At 34.4% G+C, this 20,942-nt stretch overlaps 1 long non-coding RNA gene across 1 annotated transcript; it reads left to right on the top strand.

Moving 5' to 3' along the window:
- Positions 1-544: 544 nt before the first annotated feature.
- Positions 545-3,248, top strand: LOC134246655 (uncharacterized). The gene is made up of 3 exons (XR_009987674.1): positions 545-1,174; positions 2,350-2,423; positions 2,973-3,248. It is a non-coding gene; the product is annotated as an uncharacterized LOC134246655 (long non-coding RNA).
- Positions 3,249-20,942: the final 17,694 nt, after the last annotated feature.

The following is a 20,942-nucleotide window of genomic DNA, read 5'->3' as shown; positions in this document are numbered from 1 at the left end:
TTCATTAAATTGATTATTTGAATTTTTATTTAAAATTCAAGCAATGAGATAATTGACACCCCGATGCATTACATTTTTAGTTTATTTCCACGCCGAAAGTTAAACTGTTAAAAAACCTCATGTTTTCACTGTATATACTATTTTTATCTAATGCCAGATAAATTTATTAAAAACTTCTGTTTTATAGTAACAGCCATGGTGTGATAAATTGGGTAGAAAATGTTTTAATTCATTATATTTTATAATCTTTATTTTTTTTTTCTTTAGACATATATCAAGGAATTTATAATTAATTAAATAGTGATAAAAAATGAATTTAAAGATTAAAGGTATACTGCCAAAATCGGTTTTAAAATAATCTGTATCAATGTCTTAGGCTTTATTATTTTTATAACATCAAGAATTTAAATAATTGTGCACGAATACGATTTGGGTACGAATACACCGTAGCTTACCAAAAAAAAAAATCTCTACTAACTCTGATTCACTTAAGGACGACAGACCTAATTCGAAATTTCTCGCCACTGCGCAGGAAGTCGCGCATCTGCCTTGAATCAGATTGACGTAATTATGTATTGCAAAAGATGATTGATATACATTTTTAATGTCTACAAAGAGTTTCATACCTTTATTCCCAATTCAAAAATATTTTACACAATTCGATTTACATTCATTTGTTGATTCTATAAGTAAATGACTATTTTACGACATGTGCCATAAGCGCATGGCGAGTAAACAAAAACGTGTTGTGATGTTGATGACTTTCCTGACTCGCCGGTTAGGCTGGCTTTGTTCATTTGAAGCTTCGTTTTTCATTAAAAAATGAAGTGCAGCAAGTACAAACATCTTCATAATCAACGGCAAAATGTACGACCCCTGTCTCTCATTATCGATACGATTCTAGAGCGGATTCTGGACCGTGGCCTGAGACAATAAGTTCAAGCTGATGTTTCTGATGGAGATGATTTGTAAGGAAAGATCTTTTTCTGAATAATTTCTGTTACGTTGCCTTTTCGTCCTAAAGATGAACTAAACATGCATTATGCTAAATGAACATATAAGTGTTTGTAAATGAAGAAGAAAACAAGAGCCCGGAATGTCGGGACCTAACAACTGCCAAAGCTTGAAATTTCTGATGTGATATCAACACTATTCAGTATTTCATTTGGAACAGGTAACCATATTTAGATTTTTTGTTTTAGGCTAAATGTTGCGTTTATTCATGTTTTATTATTGTTGTTGAATATATTTCTTTTAATGCAACTTTTAGTTTAGGTCTATGTAAAAATGTGAAAGATTTTGGATGCAATTGCAATAGGTTGTAAATATTAAGCAAAATACCTTATTAGAGTAGCCGAGTTAATTTATAAGCATACTTAATTCTCAAAGAATATTAAACCAAGCTAAAATATAAAGCCATGCAGATAAACCTTGCTATTTACCTGCTTAGAGATGAATCAAGTAAAGTACCAGCAATGTTGAAACAGGATGATCACTTTATTTTTAAATATATGTATTTTGAGCTACCTTCATTCAATCATTGATAAAATTTTCCTATATTGCAATGAAACTAAACTAGCAAACTTCTTTAAAGATTTTACATGTGTTTTGTTGGTAATTCCCCTGTGTTACCAACATGTAATCATTAGAATCAAGTATGGCAGTATGCTCTCTTGTACGTCATATACCGTATAATCCATATTAACTGCCCCTGCCCCTATAAGTGCCCCCTAAGGTCTTTTGTCAGGAAATAAGGGCCCCCTGGCTGTAAAATGATTAAAATCAACAAGAATCGTATCAAAATATTGAAGAAAGCGAAAAATAAACTTATCTATTATCCAATATTTCAATGGAAATGAATAATTTAGCATAATTTGGGTGGATTATCTTCATTCTAAAGTAAAGTTAGACATTATTTTTTTGGTTCCTTGTATTTATTTATTTTTTTCAAAAGATTTTTTAAAAGTTAAAATATGACATTGAATATCATAAATAGAGTACCAAAAAAAAAACTGCCCCCTTTTTACAATTTTCTAAGCGCCCGGGGCGGTTAATTGGGATTATACAGTATTTGAACCCTTGAATCATTTGTTTTAATGCAAAAAGTTGTTGAATTATTAGTTGTGTATCATTCATAATTGTTTCCTCCAAAAAGATAATAATAAGTTGCCTTCATCTTTTACAGTACATGCACTCGCGGCTTTAAAAAATTAACAACTCAAAACTGAATCACACTGATAATACTATTTTATACAAATTTAAGATGCATGTACATGTATGTAGATCACAATACTCAAATGTACATGTATTTTGCATTTCAAATTTGATGTTTTTTTTTTTTTACCGCAGAAAAAATCTGCAGACTGAGATACTTGTACTGAGGAAATACCTGCTGTTTAAGAAAAAAACCAAGACTTGTTTAGGTATGTTTTTGAAGTCTTTTAAAATGAAAACTTCACACATGACTTTTTCAAAAGGGAGATAAATGTTAAAAGTCATTCTCCTATTCTTTGTACACTGACAATGCTGATTAATCGTATGCTTTATTGGGGTGTGAATATTAATTTTTATTTTGAGTCTTTCAGTTTATTCATATACATGTATTTTTTATGCACCCCAATTGATAGATCAGAGGCATATATTGTTTTTGTCCTGTCTGTTTGTCTGTTTGTCTGTCTGTTGTCAACTTTAACCTTAGCCATAACTTTTAAACAGATAGAAACTTCATATTTGGTATGCATAATCCACTAATTAAGTTTTCAAAAGACACCAAGGTAAATGACCCTTACTTTGACCTTGACTGTGACCCTTAAGCTAAAAATAGCTTTTCAAATCTTTGTTGCCTCTGGGCGCATAGTGTTTTTTTTTTTTTACCTTTGTTAACAAAATGCAAAAAATTGTGTACACTTGATATTGATTGATTGAATGTTATTTATTTATCTGAAGATCACATAGTTTTTTGTGTATTTCAGGTAGAAACAACAATATGCAAATAGTTCAAATTGCTGCATCTATTGGAGCACCCATCATCATCAGGAATTTTTCTTGAATTTCCAGCATTTCTAAAAATGCACCTTGCAGGCATGGATTGATTGTTGTAGCTTAACACATGTTACAAGATTATTTAACCCCGATGAGAAGTCACAAGATGCAGTGAATGACACTTGGGAGCAATGAGGAGTGAGGATTCTTTAGTGTGCCAATTTCTGCTGTTCCAACCTTTACTCTCTCAACCAAAAGACCTCCAACTTTACAGCACCAGTCAGAATATATGATTAGCCACTGGGAAAATTTTTTACAAACTTTTCTTATGTAACAATATTGCAAGTTTTTAGTGTTGTTCTACATGTAAACAGCATGTACATCATTTTTTAGATATACAGATGTGATGAAATAATTAGGAACTCTAGTTAGTGTACGGTTAGTTTTACCCCACATGTATATATGTTATATCTCAAAAAAAAAAACTAGGTAAAAAAATCAAAGTTTGTATATAAGGTAACAGCTAATACATGTAGCCATTTAAAATGACTGAGTGAAATCATTGTAAACAAACATATACAAGTAAAATATTTTTGTATATTAAATTTCATCAATACATGTATTTGATACCCAGTGGTACTGTTTGATACTCCATAGTTAAATCTATTATACCTGTCATCATTTTGTCCTGTAATGTGAAATACTTTATTAATAAAGTGTGTGTGAAATTCTTATACTTTTACAATTATAGTAGCCTAGACTCATAGTAAAATAACACAGGTGCATTATTGTCAAATTTTGTGAAAACATTCCCAGATTTCATATTGATAGATATTTCAGCTCAAAGGGGGGGGGGGTTAAGGTGGGACACAATAGGGGATCAAAGTTTTACCTAGAAATACCAAGAAACAAGATGTGTTTGTGAAACACTGATGCCCCCATATGGCAACATAGCAAAGATTAAGCTTTTCTTAAATGCAAATTTAATTAATTGGTACCAAGAGTAGGGTATTCTCACTGGAAAACAATTGTGAAATTTGAAAGTAGGGTGAGTTCACCATGCATCGGACACATACCTTGCTTCGGACAACTTTAGGCAATAAACTCTCTTTCAAATTAAGAGTTCTGTGTATTTATTTGTTTCTGTCAAAAAGATGAAGATTTAAATTTTTTAATGATACCGATTGTGTTTATCATATTGTGATAAAAATACCCCGCAAATGGCCTTGAAGTTACGTCATATTTTACATCATCAAAGGGGAATAACCCGAAATTTATGATTTTGCGATTTTTAGAGTTATCGTTCTTTTAAATTCGACTTCAACGGAACGAGTCGTACTTTGGTGAATTTTGTCAAGGATTGGTAATTTTACAAAAATTAAAAAGAAATTTCACTTCAATGTTTGTTTAATTCTTATTAGAGCTGATTTTTACTAGTATGCTAATTTCACCGTACATCGGACAAAAATTAACCATGCATCGGACACTTTTCGATGCAAAGGTAAGCAGTACCATATTCATACAGAACCCAGCTGACAGCTGTTTTTTGCCGAAAAAGAAAATAAAAACTCTATATTTTCAGTCAAAATACAAGTTATCGATGTATGACGTCTGGAATTTAACTCAATTTATTTCTACAAACCAGAGTATGATAAACCTTGAGAAAAAGGCGCGAATTACCGCATTGTAAACATTTTAAAGCATTTCTATGGCAGAGTGAGGTATAATCTTGAATCGCTCTACATTTTTGCAATAATATCGTCAATCAAATTTAAGTGGAGGGTTATTTCTTAGATAAAAGATGAAAATATATCCATATAAAGGATTTTAAAGCACTGTGATAAAGGTGTGATATTTTTCCGGTCTAAATACCGTCTGTCCGATGCATGATGAACAATGTTCGATCCATGGTGAATTTTCAGTTATTCCTAAAAACTCGATTTTTGGGGATATTTTCTAAATAAAGGGCATATAATTGTGTCCTAAATTGATATTTTAATCAAAAACTAAATGTTAAGCTCCATTTTGATAATTTTCCGTCGATAGGAATATCGCTAGAACTTGTTGAAGTACATGGGTATCCGATGCATGGTGAATTCACCCTAAGCCAATGTTAAGGTTTTTTTTTAATAAGTACAAAAATCTCCAACGTCAAGGTCAAAGTTCTTGTTATCAAATGAAAGGTCATGTCATAAGGATCAAATATATAAAGTGTGAAAGCACTAGCCCTAACTCTTTAAAAGTTATGGTCAAGGTTTGCTTTTTTAAAGCAGGTCAATCTCAAAGGTCAAGGTCAAAGTTCTTGGTATCCATTTAAAGTCATAACTCCAATAAATCAAAAGTTATGGACAAGGTTAAAGTTTTTGCGGACAGAGAGACAGCTAGACAGACGGACGGACACAACAAAAACTATAAACCCCCGAAACTTCGTTTACGGAGGCATAAAAATCTAAAGGTAGTACCGGTAATAGTTGTACTGGTTCAAATGGGGGCTCCAGGGGTAGGGCTGGACCATAATGTGTGAGGGGGTGTCAAATGAATAAATAAAAAATATATGCTCAATAACAGCAAAGCCAGTTGTTATATTGATATGGAAGCATCATCAGGTTGTTTAAATTCAAGCCCCCCCCCCCCCCCCCAATGTAAACTCCCAATACTGAAGTGATTTTTGCTTTTTTTTTCTCTAGCCAGTGTGCTAAGATGAGTAATGTCACCCATGAGCCTTTTGTTTTTCTGTAACATTTTCGTGATGAATGCATCAGTAATTTACTATTTGATCATATACAGTAAAGCACGCATATAACGAAAAATCAAAACACCTATCTTGAAACAGTCCCTTATACTTAAACTTTTACTATCTATGCTTATTTTTAATTTGACAAACACTGTATCAGGTACAAGTATTTTAGTTAATTACAGATATGCTAAGAAAATATTAACTTTTGAAATAATCAGGCTTTCAGATATTGATTCCCATGGGACGTGGGTCACAAAAATCGTACTTTGAGACAATCCCTAGAGTATTATACGCATTTATTTCACAAAAATCCTACTTTATCACCATCCCTAGAGTTTTAAACAACTTTAGATTATTATTTTTATTTAGTGTAAAAGTTAATTGAAGAATAAGGAAATAAAACGACACAATTTATTTTGCCAAGGTATTTTCAATGAAAATTTTCCCCCAAAATATGCCATTCACCAGAGTTTGACACACCCCCTTAAAAAATCTAGACCGATGACCTATTTATTTTTTGGCATTATTTGCTACTAAATTATCTTGTTAAAATTGTATCTTAATATGAACAAAAATTCTATTGCAGAATTTTTTTAATCATCACTTTTGTACCACAAACTCACATTTTCCTATTACTTCCTATAGTAATCATCGATATTCGTTGCCTACTTTTGAAACGCTCCCTATTAAAAATCTATATCGATGACCATATATTTTTTTCATCGATTTTAACTCACAAAAAGTCACTTTACCTCATATTAAAATTTGAGTAATTTTTCTATTGTAGAAATGAATTAGGTCCGTCGTCGTTAAGAAAATCATATCAATAATGTTTAATTTTGAAAAAAAATGAATCATACAATTTGATAAATTATTCAAAAAAAGACCAGGCGAATGATTGCAATTTCATTTCCGATAATAGAGTGACTGTTTAATTTTTGATAATCACTCTCTGCTTGACCATGATAGAATTATTTAATTGATCTATTTTATTATTAATTATTTAATCAACTTATTTTTTTATGAATAACGTTATCTATTTATTCTTTTCCTTCTAAGATTTAATATTTCTTTAATGATGCAAAAAGAAAATGATTAAACTTTCTTTACTGTAAGACTTTTTCGTTTGAAGTACCCGGTAATCTTATTTTAGTTAACAAAACGAAAAAGAAACTCGGAATAGCTCAGTAATTTCTTTCTATAGGAAAGATAAAAAGCGAGGGTTTCCGAATATACACGATAAACGCAAAACACGATACACGATGGAGCCTGATAAACGATCAACACGATAAACGCAAAACACGATAAACGGAAAACACGATAAAAAACGCAAAACCTGATAAACGGAACACACGATACGATAGGATACACGCAAGATTCGATACGATACACGCACGATACGATAGGATACACGCACGATAGGACACGATAGAATTGTAAAGAATAACGATGCGGGTACTGCACTATAGACAGAAGCCATCCTTTAGTTTAAAAAAAAATGTTAATATTCAGACACTATTGTTTTAATTACAGTTGATTATGTATATAAAAACATTGTATTTGTTTAAACAAACATATTATTAAATTGTAGTTATTGTATCAATAATGTATATGACTTTTTCCTGATAGTTATAATATAGGCGCTACGAACTATACAGGGCTACGGACAACAATCATTCCTTTATAACTTCTTTTGATGTTGTTGAAAAGGCTTTTCATTGCTGTTTTCATTTTTTACTGGTAACAGTGAAAATATTAAACAAGAGCATTATCAATTATTTATTCTTCTGTTGAACACAAGCGATCATGAGATATGTGGCTACGGACTATACAAAATATTAGATCAGCATGGAAAAGAAATTACTAAATGTGCACACAATTTACAAAATAACCACTATATTTTTCTCTTTTTCTGCTAAAAATTATGAATTTATTCAAACATTGATAAATCTTAATTTGTGTAACAAAGGTATATCTGCACACATCTATTCATAATTTCCACAATTTTAATTTATTTTTCTTTTCTGTAAGAAATAAACTTAACTAGAATGGTTTCTCTATACACTGTAATAAACTCTATCTATTTTGGAATGTTTCATTGAAAATGATTTTAATTAACCATTTTTAAAAAGGTAAAAAAAACAAGTCCAACAGTATAACTCTCCAAAAATTATGAATTTGAGACTTCATTCTGTTGTTTTTTTCAAAATGTAAATACTATACATATATAATATAATATACCAATGGAAAGCTCTCAATTTGCTCTTTGCAATACAACTAAAGAAATTTAGATTAATTGTAACTTTAAAGATTTACTTCTATATAACATCATTCATATGGGAATTGGCACCTGCTCTTGGCCAAGCCGAAATGTATTATAAATTGATAATTGATAAATTATACCTTTGAATATTATAACTCGTACATGTAATTATTTTACAAAAACCACTGAAATAATTAAAAACCCATCTTTTTTCGCCACCATTTTTATTTATTTATTTAATTATTTTTCCACTTCTACAAGTAAAATCAGACGAAGAATATTTTTATTCGAATGTTCAGATATTGTTTTGAATACTTTTAACCTGAAAGCTGCGCAGCGCAGTTAAGGTTACAAATGGAAATATCGGCGATTTTTTAAGTTAGAAAATACATACTTTAGTAGGATTGGCGATTCTTTTTAAGACTTCACTGATATAAAAAAAATGTAATGTTGTTTAAATCTACAAGTTGGAGACATGTAGATTTTTTATTTAGCTTGTCATGTGATGTCGACGTCACATGACTTTAGCAATTAAACTTGCAGTGTAGAGGTCATCTAAAAATTTCAATATTGCAAGGGCATAACGAAGTTAAAAATCTTAGTTTAATTTTTAATCCTTTTCAACACTATATGTAGCTTGTGAAAAGTGCTGCGAACCTATATAGATTCCCTTTTTCAATTGCTAAAATTTAATTTTTTTTGACGGCAGGTTGAATATTTTGCTGGTCAACTACATTTAATATAGCTATAATTAATCTATTTGCAAAATTTCAAGAGGTTCGCAGCACTTTTCAAATAGCTTAATGCCTCTTGAGTTTATGTGTAAAATATGGACAAGATGCATTGAAGGTATGCCCTTGCAATAAATCGATTTATAAGGACCCTTCCATTACTTTTTTAATGAATCTGCATACAAACACACGACAGTATCGCTTGTCTGGAGAATGTACGTACATTTTATAAACAAAATATTAAATAGACATCGCATCCAAGTTAACGGCTTTTTATTTAACTGCAAATAATATTTTATTCGAGAACACAAGACATTTTTCATTGTGGAAATTGTGACTTGATCAGCTTCTCACTGTGTACAAACTGAGTCATTTTTGCGATATGACGTCACATTGACAAGTTCATTACGATCGATGCATCGTTTATATACTGTTGTGTGGGATTTAACAAACGACAAAACTGCATGTAATAGTAAGTTTGTATGTAGTATACAGCTATCCAGCTTTTTGAAAAGGCGAATAATTTCATTTTGTGGTATTTTGAAGACCTTATATTTTGTGTGACGTCATAGTAGACATTTTCCGTACAAATTAGGCCCCGCCTCCTTACTGTAACCTTAACTGTGCTGCGTGAAGAATCTACAGAATTTTGATAAAAGGTTGGGAATTTGTAATTATATATCATAAGATGATGGTTTGTTGTGGAAAAGCGTTTGATTCTTATGGAGTTCCATTCGGACAATACTTGTAGAAGTGCAAAAATAAATAAATAAATAAATAGAAATGGTGGCGAAAAAAGATGGGTTGTAAATTATTTAAGTGGTTTTAGGAAGTGTGCAGAAAAAGAATGAAACAGATATATGAATCTCGGATAATCTGAAAGAATTTTCTGAAAGCGGACCCTGAAATAATATTATGCAATAAGAAGTGATGTACTTTTATATTCAAGGTGAAAATGTATCTTTTTGTAAAAAAGTGATGATTGCAAAGTTTAAGACCGAAAACATTTTTAAACATTTAATAGTGTGAAACTTTCGGAGGAATTATCATTTCTGTGAGCATCTTATTTTCCATATGCATTGGAAATATAATTTGATTTTTTTAAAATCTCTTTTGTTCGTTGTTTTGTTCTCCGCATCTCAGGTGGGTATTAAAATATCTAACCGATAGGCTGTTGAATATTTTAAATATCCAACATATCCAACTGATGGCCAGTTGGATCTTTAAATATCTAAATAGTGCGGGTTGAATCGGTAAAATAAATATAGAATAATGACAATCGGTAAAATAAATATAGAATAATGACAATGGGTGACATCATAGAATTTTTTAAAAATAATTTATGTATTGGAGACGCTTTTTAAATATAATTCACACAAAATTAAGGCTTAGAAGTATACTTGATTATGATCTATATCGTAAAAATATATTTGACTCTCCTAATTGTTCATGTGGACAAATTGAAGATGTATACCATTTCTTCGTTGCATGTAAAAAATACGAGCGGCAAACAAAATTGCCTCTTAAACAATATTTTACTATGCAGTTACTTGACAATAGTCAACTCCAATCTTATATTATTTGGAAATAATTCCTTGTCTTTTGATGTGAATAAAAAAATATTGTACTGCGTCCAAAGATTCATTTCTGATTCAGGTATATTTTGATCTTTTTTTTCTTTCTGTTTCTTAGTCATTTCATCATACATGTACGAATTAAATTGATTGTTTATGACGTGGGAATTTTACTTGTGATATTGTATATTATTCATTATCATTTTTGTCACATATTTTTCTTTCCCGAGCATCGTTGTCACTGAAATCATTTACATGTATCAGTATAGATTTACATATTATAAGAACTCAGAATTTTTAGTATGTGTCTTTTACAGATTTTGTATACATCATGTATATGTATAACTATACATCTTCAATTGTTAATGTGACAATTCCGGAATCTTGTGGTATGACCATACAGAGTTTTTAATTAGTCATTGTTAACATCACGTGACTTTGATTGTGTATAGATACGGAGACTCCGCAGTCATCTGTTGTTGTTCTTCGAATGCAGCCAAGGAGAGAAGACGATAGACAGTGTTCAAAGACAGTGGATAGTAAATTAAGTTTGCTATTAATAATTCCTCGCCTGTTCATTCAGTTAGAGAGATAATTTGGAAGGCCATTGAGGTTTACCAAACCAGTTGTAAGGCCTGCCACAGAGGTTAACCTCAAGCGAAGAGGCTAGCCATAAAGTTCGTCTGCATTGGCTGACCAGTCCGTCCAGGCCGCTATACTCATTGTCCGTTCTGAATAAGGCATCCTACAGTGAGTGTAGTGGTTGAAGGGCTATCACATATACTGTCCGTCCTGAATAAGGCATCCTACAGTATATGCGGTAGTCCGAGGGCGACTGGGCTTTCGTTTTAATATTGTTAGGTCTACCAAATAATTTGTCGTTACTTGCCTCCGATTATTTTAGTGATTCATTTGTTAATCTTATAATTTACTTAGATAAGGTTAGGACATATTTGTATATTTCGGCAGTCCACTAAGATCATACCAATCAATTTTAAGTCAGTTTATGTTTTACACCCCAAACCCTGGAAGTAACCAGGTACGATCCCAGTGATTTATTGTAAATACGTTACAAAATTTGCTGGCAGCGTCGGGATTTGGGGTTGCATTAAATCATTAAAGTTTATTATTATACAGTTTTTGTTCTGGTAAATTGTAGTTAAGTTAAAGTTTATTTTGTATTTTTTCGATATGTCTGAGAGTGACATTATGGATGACGAAATGACTGCCTTAGAGCAGGAGCTAAGCAAGCTTCAGGCCAGTATAAATAAAGAACGAGCAAAGACGGCCGCCAGAAATTCAGGATTACCTGAAAGTAGGCGGACTACCATAGATTTAGGTGAGGGCGTAAGACCTAAAACAAATAGGACGACCACCCTACGAAGTATATATACTAGGCCTGACAACCTTAGCGAAGTGAGAAGAGATGATGGTGGCGAGCCAGATAGATTTTCCGTTACGAGTACACCATACCATGCTTATACATCCAGGCATGATTTCCCATTGTTGAATGGGGCAAACATTACAACCCGCCGTCCTGAGAATATCACACAGGCTGACAAACGGAAAAACGCCATGGTGAAACCAGATAAATTTGATGGAAGTTCGTCTTGGGCTGATTTTAAGTCTCACTTCGATGTCTGTGCAGAACTAAACGGATGGACTTTAACTGAGAGGGGGATGTATTTAGCCGTTGCTCTAAGAGGTCAAGCACAGAGTGTCCTTGGAAATCTGCCGGCTGTAGACAGATGTAACTACAGACTTTTAAATAAGGCACTTGAAGAGAGATTTTTGCCGTCCAATCAGACTGAATTATATAGGGCTCAGTTGAGGGAGAGAAGGCAAAAGGCTACAGAGTCATTACCAGAGCTTGGACAGGACATGCGTCGTCTGGCAAACCTGGCCTACCCAACGGCTCCTGTGGAAGTGAGAGAAACCCTGGCGAAAGAACGGTTCATTGATGCCTTAAGGGAAAGCGACATGCGACTGCGCATTAAACAAGCCCGGTGTAACGACGAAAAGTGACCCCCGTAGAATATTGACCGGGGGTCATTTTTCTACGTAGAAATTTGACCCCCTGGTCAAATTTCTACGTAGAAAAATGACCCACGTTTCTGTAGAAATAATGGCCATGGGGTCGTTTTTCTCCGTGTGCATTGTAGAAAAATGACCCCGTAGAATAATAACCTTTGTAATTTTTTGATGCAAAAACATTCGTTTTGGAAGGAATATTCTCGTTGGGCAAATGCATATGGGAACTATAAAGCAGCCTTAAGATATGAAGTGTTCATTCCTGAAATTTTTTAAGCTTAAATAACACTTGCACTTGCCTAGAAAATTATATAAATATTTGGTTTTCTATGAATGAAGTTTCAAACTTCTCATATAAAAAGTAGGGATCATGGTTAAATTTGTAAAAATAAGTACTAAATTAAATTGCCTCTGCCCTATGATACCAGGGAAACAAAAAATGTTTGCTCAAAACCTTTGAAATTTCTTTTGTCTTTTGCTAGTGTCAACAGAATCTCCACAAAATGGGGGTTGTAGCATAACATGATTTACTCAAAAAGAAGTTTTCGTCATACCAAAAATTGGCACATGAAGTATCGGTTTTTCCCTTTGTACAAGTACCTACATATGATGATTTAAGTTTTTTTTTTACCAATCGAAAAAAACTAATGTTGGATTATGAAAAAGTCGTCAGGTTAAATCTGTGCTCAATCATTATTTTTTATCTTTCCATCCGTCTGTCTGTTTGTCTGCAAAAACTTTTACATTGCCCATAACGTTTGACTGGATGCATGGGAGTATGGCTGTCATATTACATGATCACAGGTGTAATTTGGGTCACCTGAGTAAGATAAGCTGACGTTTTGCTATCCGTTTTTGTCCGTCGTCGTATGTTAACATTTGAACATTTTCAGCTTCTTCTCTGCAACCACTCAACCTATTTCAACTAATTTTGACATAAGGCATCTATGGGTAAAGGCAAGGAAAAATCGTATATTTCATGGACCCTGCCTCCCTGGAGCCTGAGGAGTAGGGCCAAAACCATTGAAATTAGTGCAATCTTTAAAAATCTTCTTTCCTTCTTGACAACAAACAGTCAAACTGTTTGCATGATTGTAATCAGCATTAAGCCATCTACCAAAATTTTGAAATCCATGGCCCAAAGGTCAGGGGTTCTAGTGCCAGGGATAGTCTGGATATTATAGATTATATAGTGAAAATGCATTTTTTTCTTTGATAATCTTCTCTGCTTCTGGGCATTAAATAAACTAGCCAAGTACAAAGTCATGTTGAATAAGGCTGCCTCTTCCAAAATTGTGAATTTTATGGACCCAATGTCTGGGGTTCTGGTGTAAGGACAGGGCTCTCCTAATTGTACATGTATAGTGAAAATGCAAAAATTCTTTGAAAATCTTTTGCTCTGCACCTGAGTATTAAACCAGTGAACTAGATGTATGTGCATAGTTATAATGAGTAAGGATTCTTCTTCCAAAACTGTAAATTTTAGGGTCCCTGGTTTTGGGGTTCTTGGGGTAGGGCAGGGCTATTTTGATTAAATAGAGAAAAATTCATTAACTCTTTAAAGAAAAATTCTGCTCCTGGGTATTGAACTAACCAAGTACATAGTTATGTTGAATTAGGCTGCCTCTTCCAAAATTGTGAATGCATGGTCCAGGGTCAGGGGTTCTAGTGTTAGGGTGAGGCCTTATTGATTATATAGAGAAAATACATTACTTCTTTCAAATTCTCCTCCTCTGCTCCTGGGTATTATACCAGTAAACTACGCACATAGTTTTGTGAGTACGGATACCTTTTTCAAAATTATGAATTTCAGGGCCCCTGGGTCAGGCGTTTTGGTGTTTGGGCGGGGCTCTGATGATTATATAGTGAAAATACCTTTTGTTTGTTTGTTTATGAAAATCTTTTCCTTTGCTTCCTGGTAATATGCCAATAATCTAAGTACATATTAATAATGATGAAAGGTGTTTTTTTTCCAAAATGGTTAATTTCAGGGCCCCTGGATCAGGGGTACTTGGGAAAGGGAGAGCGGGGTACATAGTCTAAAAAAAAATTAATGCTTTGAAATCTGCTCTTTGGTATTTATAAACCATTTATAATGAAATAAAATTTATGGTAAAATTTCCAGAATTTCAAAAATATGTGCCCCCAGGGTAAGTGGTTCCTGTGGGGTGGGGTGCACAACTGGTTATAAATTGGAAATGTTTTTATCTCTGTTGCTCTGATCTACCTCTTGGTATAAAGTAACTAACGTTAGCAAGCTAAATGTATAGTTATGATAAGCAATGGTGCCTCTGTCAAAATTTTGAATTTCATGGCCTCTTGTTTAAAACACGAAGTGATTCAATTGTTGGAAAGTTATTACATGATACTCAGGTGACCTATTGTGACATGACCTTTCTTTGGATACAACCAATTTTGACCTTTTGACATTGGAGTTTGAAACACATTCACACATAAATTAGAATCTTTTACTTTGGCCTTAACTTTTGGACAGCATGTGCTAGGATAGATATCGAAGTGAAGTCATGCTAGACTAAGCTTTCATTTGTGTTTGCAAAGTTAGTTTCTAAGAAAATTTCAGAATGAAGAGGATGTTACGCAATCATTTGTCAGGTGTCTGTGCGCTAAAAAGTGTTGAAAAAGTTTTTTTAATGAATTTATAGATATCTTTGAACTATTATTCACTAAAATGTAAATTTTTGCGCGTTTTGGGGGATATTTTTAAATAATAATTATTAGAACGTTCTCGATGTGTATGGTATTTCCCATACATACAGGAAAAAGTATAGTATTTTATATAATGTAGTCAAAAATATTTATTTTAAAGCAGAATGCATACAGATATATTAAAGTTCAAATGTAAGAGCTAAGGGAATAGAATTTTATATACTGTATACAGCTAAATTACGTCAACTTGCTTTTCTTGAATATATAAGCTATGTTTTTGGATTTTCAAAAATGAATACAAATGGTTCAAAGTGCTCGTTTTAGAGGCCTCCCTTCAAGTTTATTGTGATCAGAAACATATCGTGCCATTTTCGGATAAAACCTTTGAATGATAAAAAAACACCCCAAAAATATAATCATAATATCATAATTAAGTCATAAATCGATTAATTAATATTCATTGGGATTTTGCAGGGCAAATAAATTAAGATATACAATCAAATATATGTTGGAAAGGAGTAAAGTATACATTAAAAATTTCCCCTCCTTACATTTGAAAGTAAAAAAAAAATTCAGGGGACACAAATATAAGGTTTTATTGTATAGAAAAGTAGGGGGTCAAATTTCTATGGGAGTCATTTTTCAATGTGTGTGAAGTCGTAGAATTGCTGGTCTGGAATGTTTTTCTACGGTCGAAAAATGACCCTACTTGTCGTAGAATACTGACACTGGGTCATTTTTCTACGTAGTAAAATGACCCCCTGGTCAATATTCTACGGGGGTCATTTTTCGTCGTTACACCGGCCAGTGGACTTGAATGACGCAATCAGGCATGCCGTTGAATTAGATGCATTCAATTCAGCTGAACGGCGTTTGACAGAGAGCAAAGGATATTTGAGGGAGGTGAAGCCAGAGGAAAAGGCAGACAAAGGAGATACAATTACCTCCCTACTGAAAGCAGTCCAGGATATCAAAAAGGAAATGCAATTTATGAAGATGAGAATGGAGAAGCAAAACTCTACAAAGCCATCCTCTCCTGGTGTGACCTGTCATTAATGCAAAAAGAAAGGTCATGTGAAGAAGAACTGTTTTAAGTATAAAAATGCGATACAAGGCATGACAAATGCCGACACAAGCCAAAGTTCAGCGCCTATCAGAAGGGAACATCAGAATACTAAACAAAAGGATAGCACAGCCAACAAGACAGGCATTAGTCGAAAAGCTGGGGAAGCTGGTATTTTTATCGAAGCAGTTATTGATGGTAATAGGGTTAAACTACTTGTAGATACTGGTGCGATCCTCAGTATTATTGCACCAGACATACTACATTCTGTTCTTAAGGATCCGCACCCAAGACTTAATGAGGTGAGCAAGCCCATCCTAATGGCTGATTGTACTGCCATGAAAGTGGAAGGGTCTCTTTCAATTTCTTTTACAATAGTGGACTCAATGTTTAGCCAAACATTTGCTGTAGCGGACACTGGTGTTGATGGCATACTTGGGCTTGATTTTATGACGAACAATGATTGCTTGATTGATTTGACAAACTCTTGTATGATTATTATGGGCAAGCGTGTAAAACTTGTTTTTGAGGGCAAGATAGGTTGCTGTAGGATAACCTTGGCTGAGAGTGTCAATGTTCCACCTTACAGTGAAATTATTACCATTGGCAATGTCATACCACCTGTCTTTGAAAAGGTACCACGATTTGGTATCGTAGAGTCGTCTGATCGTTTCTTAGAATCTGATAGAGGTTTAGTGGCCAGAACTTTAGCAGAAGGCAATAAAGTAGCCCCCGTTAGATTGATGAATCCTTCTGCAGAAACACAAACCTTATATAAAGGAACTTTTGTAGCTACTTTGTCTGACATTGACAACGTCTATGATAAGACCAGTTACTTACAAGACAATAAGAGAAAATTGCCTGACCATCTTAAGGATTTGTACGAAAGGTCAGTTGCAGGATTGACAGCAGACAATGCCAAGGCTATTAAAAACATGCTTTTGAAGTATTCACACCTGTTTGCTGCCTCAGATGCTGACTTAGGTCAAACAAAAGTTACCGAGCATACCATTAATACTGGAACAGCCACGCCAATTAAACAGCCTCCAAGGCGCATGCCCGTTCATATGCAAGAGGAAACGGACAGCCACGTTGATGATATGCTGAAAAGGGAAATAATAGAGGAATGCACAAGTCCATGGTCATCCCCAGTCGTGTTAGTAAAGAAGAAGGATGGGAGCACAAGGTTTTGCGTCGACTATAGGAAGTTAAATAATGTTACCATTAAAGATGCATACCCACTCCCAAGAATAGACGACTCCCTTGATCAGCTTTCAGGAAAGAAATATTTTTCAACCTTAGATCTTAACGCCGGGTATTGGCAGGTTGAAGTGGCTTCCCATGACAGAGAAAAGACGGCGTTTGCAACCAGAAAGGGCCTATACAACTTCAAAGTCATGCCATTTGGGCTTTGCAACGCCCCGGCGACTTTCGAGCAATTAATGGAAACGGTCTTGAGAGGTCTGCAATGGCAAATTTGCCTTGTTTACCTTGATGATATTTTTGTGGTTGGAGAAACTGTAGATGATATGATTAAAAATCTTACTCAAGTGTTTGACCGTTTAGTAGCAGCTGGTCTTAAGCTAAAGGCCAGAAAGTGCGCATTGTTTGCTACGGAGGTAGAATACTTGGGACATATTGTATCCCAGAGGGGGATCGCCACAAGTCCAAATAAAATAAAGGCTGTGCAAGAATGGGAAGTCCCCTCCAATATATCGGAGCTCAGGTCATTCCTCGGATTCTGTAGCTACTACAGACGTTTCGTAGCAAACTTTGCAACAATAGCTAAGCCACTTCATGACCTAACAAAGAAAGAAGCACATTTTATTTGGAGTGACAAATGCCAGGAAGCATTTGATCTACTTCGCAAAGAATTGTCAACATCACCAGTCCTGGCCCATCCAGATTTCAGTGAAAGGTTTATTGTGGACACTGATGCCTGCAGTTTTGCTATCGGCGCAGTGTTGTCTCAGATGCATGACGGTATAGAGCGGCCTATTGCTTTTGCAAGCAGGAGTCTGACAAAATCTGAAAAGAAATATTGTGTTACTAGGAAGGAATTATTGGCAGCTGTTCACTTTGTGAAATACTTCCGACAGTACTTGTATGGTCGTCAATTTACGTTACGTACAGATCATAGCTCACTCAGGTGGCTAATGAACTTCAAAGATCCTGAGGGACAGCTTGCCCGATGGATGGATGTTCTCTCTACCTATGACTTTACCATTGAACATCGACCGGGAAGATTGCATGGCAATGCGGACAGCCTTAGTCGAGCACCTTGTAAACAATGTAAGGCTGAGCATTGTGTTACTGACCACATGAGTATCTGTAGTGCCAAAGTGGATGAACAGTTGTTTCAGCAGAAGCCTTTGAAATGTCTACAGGATGATGACAAAGACATATCAAAAGTAAAAGCTTGGTTATCACTCAAAAGTAGACCAAGCAAAGATGTCGTGTCATCAGAGTCGGTCACTGTGAAGTCTCTTTGTTCCCAGTGGGACAGGCTTGTCATAAATGATGAAGTTTTCTGCAGGAAATGGTCTGATTTGACTACGAGGCAAGATTTTCTACAAGCCATTGTTCCCAGTAGTGAAAGGAGAACCGTGTTAAAGCACCACCATGATTGTAGATCTGCAGGCCATCTTGGTATTCACAAAACACTTGCCCGAATTCGACAGTCTTATTATTGGCCTGGTCTGCAAAGAGACGTACATTCCTATATTGCTGGTTGTGAAGGATGCACTAGGCGGAAAGCACCAATCCCAAGCAACAAGGCTCCAATGAAGTCGGTATATTCTGGCTATCCATTTGAAAGAATTGCAACAGACCTTCTTGGAGAGCTACCTGTGACTGCCAGAGGAAATCGATATATCCTGGTGGTTTCAGACTACTTCACAAAGTGGACTGAATGTTTTGCAATACCTAATATGGAAACGTCCACATTAGCATCAAAGATTGTTGAGGAGGTTATCACGAGATTTGGAGTACCAGCTGTGGTTCATTCAGACCAAGGACCACAATATGAAAGTAACCTCTTCAAGGAGATGTGCAGATTACTCGACATCCAGAAAACGCATACCACCCCGTACCATCCCCAGTCAGACGGGATGGTTGAGCGTTTTAACAGAACGCTCACAACAATGCTCAGTGCGTTTGTGAACGATCATCATAATGACTGGGCTGTGCACTTACCTGTCTGTGAAGTATCTGATTGATTGATTGATTGTATATTGTTTAACGTCCCTCTCCAGAATTTTTCACTCATATGGAAACGTCACCTCATGCCGTTGAAGGGCTTCAAATGTAGACCTATACTCGACACTTAGAGCCATTGAGCAGTGAGGATTCTTTATCGTGCCAGCGCTTTCCGTGACACGGAACCTACGTTTTTTAAGGTCATATCCGAAAGACACATGACTTTCACTTCTGATGCCGAGTGCTTGGGGAAGGAACAGTCGCTACCTATTTTTGCGTCTTATGTTTGACGCGGCACCGGGAAAGAGAATCGAACCCAGACCTCCCGATCACGAAGCGAACGCTTTAACACAAGGCTACCGTGAAATTGATAAACTAATAAAATATTGAGTGTATAAGAGTTGAGACTGGATCTTATTATTTTATTACAGATTACTAAGGTATACAATGATACCGTGCAAGTAATTGTTATACAAAGTTACCATTCACAGGTTCCATAAATAGGTACATTTTATTTCTTTTTTACATATGTACATATCATTTCTATATATTCCTAATTAATACATGAAAGTTGACTTAGAATTCACAAAATGAGTGTAATAAAGATTGTTAAACACTTTAACATATGTTTCAATGGAATTTTATGAACTATACAAGTATAAATGTAGATTTTTATAAAATACTGTGAAAAAGGGAATAATCTTCCAAAGTATGCATAGTAAGAATATATTATGATGTTATGAATAAATATTTTTGAATTCTCAAGATACCACCGACAAAAAAACCACAGGTGTCATCGACTTATTTAAGACTCCATCAGAATACATACTTGACGCCTATCACAGTAATACTCCCGAAAACCTTAAATTGCTCAACGTTTCCACGCCACTTACATTTCTGGTCCAATGTTGGCCCTATTATTATAGATATAGATATGCATTCATGTAATCGTAGGGCCAAAATTGGACCAGAAATGTAATTCGCGTGTAAACGTTGAGCAATTTAAGGTCCAAGGTCACTTTTTGTTGGTTTAGTTTATGCATTGTGGCAACGCACTTTGAAAAAAAAATGCGCACTTGGAAAAAAAAATTTCAAAGTGCGTGAAAATTGGCACAAAATCAACGCACTTCGATTTTTTTTTCAAAGTGCGTTAAATTTGGGACACACTCAATGCATAAAAAAAATCAAAGTGCGTTAAGAGTGTACATCAATATTTTAACCACTGTTTATTGTGGACATTTAACGCACTTTGAAAAAAAAAGTATGTATTAAACGAAAATTCTAGACTTAGACATTAGTAATTGAGAGAATCAGTTTGTAATTATAGTTATATCTTTCGAAAAACATTTCAATTTACATGTGTTATTAACCCTCATCGACAACAAGTAGAAGATGAGTACGTAGAGGGTCTCTCAGGCCAACTCTTTTTAACTTAAATAGCAAATTTAAAGTGAATCACCAACCAGGTAAGCCCTAATTTTTAATTCCTATATTATATTCACATGTATATCTTTGCAAAACATTTTTGTGAGCAACCCTCATCAATGTATTGATGCTTATGCTACACCCAAATATATGTATTTGCAAAACTGGTGTGACGCTGAAAACTTTCAATAAATTTTAGTTTACATTAAATACATGCAAACTGGAAAAAAAATAAAGTACACTACAGTAAAACATTTAAGAGAAAAAGAAT

The sequence above is a fragment of the Saccostrea cucullata genome, unplaced genomic scaffold, assembly GCF_032062105.1.
Source record: "Saccostrea cucullata isolate Sc308-1 unplaced genomic scaffold, CSIRO_AGI_Scuc_v1 ctg3608, whole genome shotgun sequence".
Lineage (NCBI taxonomy): Eukaryota > Metazoa > Mollusca > Bivalvia > Ostreida > Ostreidae > Saccostrea > Saccostrea cuccullata.
Note: the sequence above shows the minus strand (reverse complement) of the source record. Positions and strands in the feature narration are given on the sequence as shown.